Source organism: Fukomys damarensis, unplaced genomic scaffold (assembly GCF_012274545.1).
Source record: "Fukomys damarensis isolate Sample0158 unplaced genomic scaffold, DMR_v1.0_HiC HiC_scaffold_16, whole genome shotgun sequence".
Classification (NCBI taxonomy): Eukaryota; Metazoa; Chordata; class Mammalia; order Rodentia; family Bathyergidae; genus Fukomys; species Fukomys damarensis.
Genome location: NW_022900928.1, coordinates 1,182,362 through 1,186,208, shown reverse-complemented (window position 1 = coordinate 1,186,208; position 3,847 = coordinate 1,182,362).

The window sequence follows — 3,847 nt, the reverse complement described above, 5'->3', positions numbered from 1 at the left end:
ACTGAAATGAATAGATGCTTCCCCAAACAGGAAATACAAATGGTCAATAAATACACAGAAGATGTTCGATATTGCTGGTCACTAGAGAAGGCAAATTAAAACACCGACACTCCGTCTTAGGTAAGAAAGAACGGCCATCACCAAGACGGGAGGGTGGGGCCAGGGATTTGGCTCAGTGGCTCCGCTGCCTGCCTCACAAGGGCCCGAGTTCGATCCCTAGTACCAAAAAAATAAAATAAAATAAAACCAGTCTTTAAAGGGGGGCAGGGGCTATAGCTCAGTGATTCTGCCACCTGTCTTGCAAGTACAAGGATCTGAGTTCCATCCCTGGCACACACACAAAAAAGGAGGGTGGTTAGGGACGGGAAGGGAATGAAAAAAGAATTAAGAAGTGTTATGCATGTTTACTGACTCCCCAGAGGGAGTACAAACATTATGTACTATAAACAGGTACTAAAATAAATTTTTAAAAAGAAATCAATTAGTCACAAATGTTGATGAGGCTGTGGAGAAAAAGAAACACTTCTACATTGATGGTGGGAATGTAAACTAGTACAGTTAAAATGGTGTGGCAATTTCTCAAAAAAACTAACGCTAGAAACTCCATTTAACTCGCCTGCTTTTCTTCTAGGTATTTTCCCAAAGCAGTTAAAGACACCATACTACAGTAGCACATGCACACCCATGTTTACAGCAGCACAGCCCACACTAACTAAATCTCAGAAGCAGCCTAGACGTCTGCCAACAGATAAACGGATAAAGAAAATGTGGTATCTATACAGAATGGAGTACTACTCTGCCATAAAGAAGGATAAACGTGAGTCATCTGCAGGAAAATGGATGCACCTTGTGACCATGTTAAGCAAAACAAATCGGACACACAAGCTTCAATATCATCTGGTTTCTCTTATATGAGAAATCCTAAGTACAAATAAGAGCAAAATAAAAGGTAGATAATAGGAAGTAGGAAGATAGATCGTTTGCAAGAGGGAAGGGAACCAAGAGAGAAAGGGAGAGGGAAGGGAAGGAGAAGGGAAAGGAGGGAAAAGAGATGAAAAGTGAATTCAGATGCGTCGTGCACATGCGCCAACTCCACATGAGGGACGAGATCGGAACTGCAAATATGTACTAATACAAACAAAACTGAAGAAAAGTCCTCACTACTTCCCCAGCACAATTCTACCTGTACAACAGGACCCTTGGAAGAGTTTCTGAAAATGTACAGCCAGAAGGCTGTGTTTGTAGCAAACAGCTCTTCTAGAGGGGCGGGGAGAAGTGCGCGCAGCACCGCTGGTCCGGAGATGGGGCTGCTGGCGGGGGTCACGCAGGGAGGGACTTCCTTCCCGGAGACGGCGGCCTCGGCCTAGGGCATTCGGGGTGTATGTGTTAGTTTCAGAGCTCGAGCCAAGCCTGTGGCCACTGTCTGGCCCTGTGACCCCCGCAGGGTGGATCCCCGGCATCGTCCTCCCTCCCTCTGAGGGGCTCCACACATGTTAGCTCTGCACCGCCTGCACTTGACTCCAGGAGGCCACCAACACCATCAAGGTTTTCTTTAAAGATTTCTGCTTATTCCTGTCTTTAAATTTATTTTTGTGGCTACATTAAAAACATAGCATAAACACTGCACATACTGATAGGGTATCATGTGTTGTTTTGATGCACATACGCGTTGTGTAGTGTTTAAACCAGAATAAACATTTATGTCCTCAAACATTCACCATTTCTATGGCTAAAATGTTCAAAACCCTTTCTTCTAGCTTTTTGATGCCCCCAGCACATGATCATTACCGATAGCCACCCACTGTGCAAAGCACACCAGAACTTCTCGTTCTGACCTAAGTGTGATTTATCACCTATGGACCAACAACCCCATACATACACCTTGTCAGCTTTCCACTAAAGTGACAAAAACCTGGCATAGGCATTTTAAAGAAGGAAATTGTTCTCGTTGGTTCACGGTTTCAGAGGTCCCAGTCCTGGAATCCCTGGATCCATCGCTTTACACCAGTGGTGAGGCAGAGACATCATGGCAGAAACGTATGGTGGAAGAAAGGTGCTCACCTCATGACCTCCAGAGGGCAGAGAGGGAGTGAAAGTGCCAGAAAGGAAACTGCTGAGACACACGTGATCTTCGAAGTCAGGCCCCAGTGATGTTCCTTATCCTATTGGGCCCCACATCCTAGTGAGCTCAGTCGGCCAATGAACTCTGCAATGGGGTAATTCACCTATGACTTTTCCAAAAGTCCCACTGCTCTGCACATGAGCCTTTCGAGGGCATTTTAGATCAAACCATGACCAACCCATAGACTCCACACTCTGATGACCACGTTTCTACTCTCAATGTCCATGACATTGACATTTTTAGATTTGTTAAAGGCTGAGCTCAGAGAAGACCTGTCTTTCAGGACCTGTCTTATTTCACTTGTCGTAATGCTCTCCTCCACTTCCATCCATGTTGGTGCAGGTGATAGGGTTTTATTTTTGCTGTGGTTGAGTAGTATTCCACGGTATGTGTATATTCCACATTTTCTTTACTCATTCATCGAAACAAATAACTCAATTTAAAAAGCAGGCAACAGAAGCTGGGTATGGTGGTGCACACCTGTACTCCCAGCACTTTGGGAGGCTGACGGAGGGGATGCTCAAGTTTGAGTCCAGACTGGATAACTGCATGACTTAGTGAGAACTTCTCTCGTGATTAAAAATTAACAAGGGGTGGGGATGTAGACCAGTGTGTAGGCTCTGGATTTAATTCCCAGTGCCACATAAAAGGGCACCAGACCTAAATATGCATTTCTGAAAAGAAAACAGAAACCACCCAACAGATACAGGAAAAAGGCTCCATGTCAATAATAATCAAGGAAATAGTCACATACTACTGCCTCCCTCTAGTAAGAATGGTTATAATCAAATAGATACAAGGCATCAAGTGCTGGGGAGGAATACAGAAAAGGAACCTCACTCAGTTGCTGGGAGTAGAGATTAGTGCTACCATCACAGAAAACAGCATGGAATTGCTCGAATGACAAAACAGAACCACCACAGGACCCAGCAATCATAGTCGAAGCTACGCACCCAAGAAGTGAAAAGAGCGTGTTGAAGGAACATTTGTGTGCCACATTTTCTGCAGACTGTTCACAACAGCCAGGAAATAGAAGCAACACCATTCACTGCTTTTCCAAGAACCAAGCCGGCATCTCCACCATCAACCCTGCTCAGCCCTTGAAGACACTGGCGGCCCCACCAGCGCACTGCACATTGCCTTGGCCACAGAGGAGTCTTCCACTCTCTCCTGGGGACTCCGTGGGGGCCGGTGTAGCAGACAGCCCTGCCCAGTGTCATCAGGCCACAGCAGCACAAGCTTCCTGCCCTTCCATAATTTGGCTGTGTTATGTTGGAAGTAGCAGAGCTTGGCTGAGTTCACTCCTAGCCAAGGTCAACTGACTCCAGCTAAATTCTTCCTGCTGAATTAACCATTTGTTCTCTCCAGCAAAGATATGCTTGTGCCCTCATTCTACAGTCCTGCCTGCTCGATACTTGTTATCAGCAGGTTCCAAGGCCTGCCCAGCTCCTCACTTCTCAGGCTTGTAATGAATAAGCGCTGGACATCCTGGGAGTCTTTGCTGCCGGAGTCCTTAGATCAGCCCAAGACTGTTTCTCTCAAGTCTCTGCCTGTGTGCTTTCCCATCTTGCAGAAGTCGTACTGCCCTATGGGAGTCCAGGACCAGCGCAGGGATCTCTGGTAACTCCCATCACCCTTCCCTAGGGCTGGACTCGCCAGCACTCTGCCTGACAGGTGCCTCCTACCAGCCCCACGTCCTACATGCGAAGGCACAGGCACAGCAGT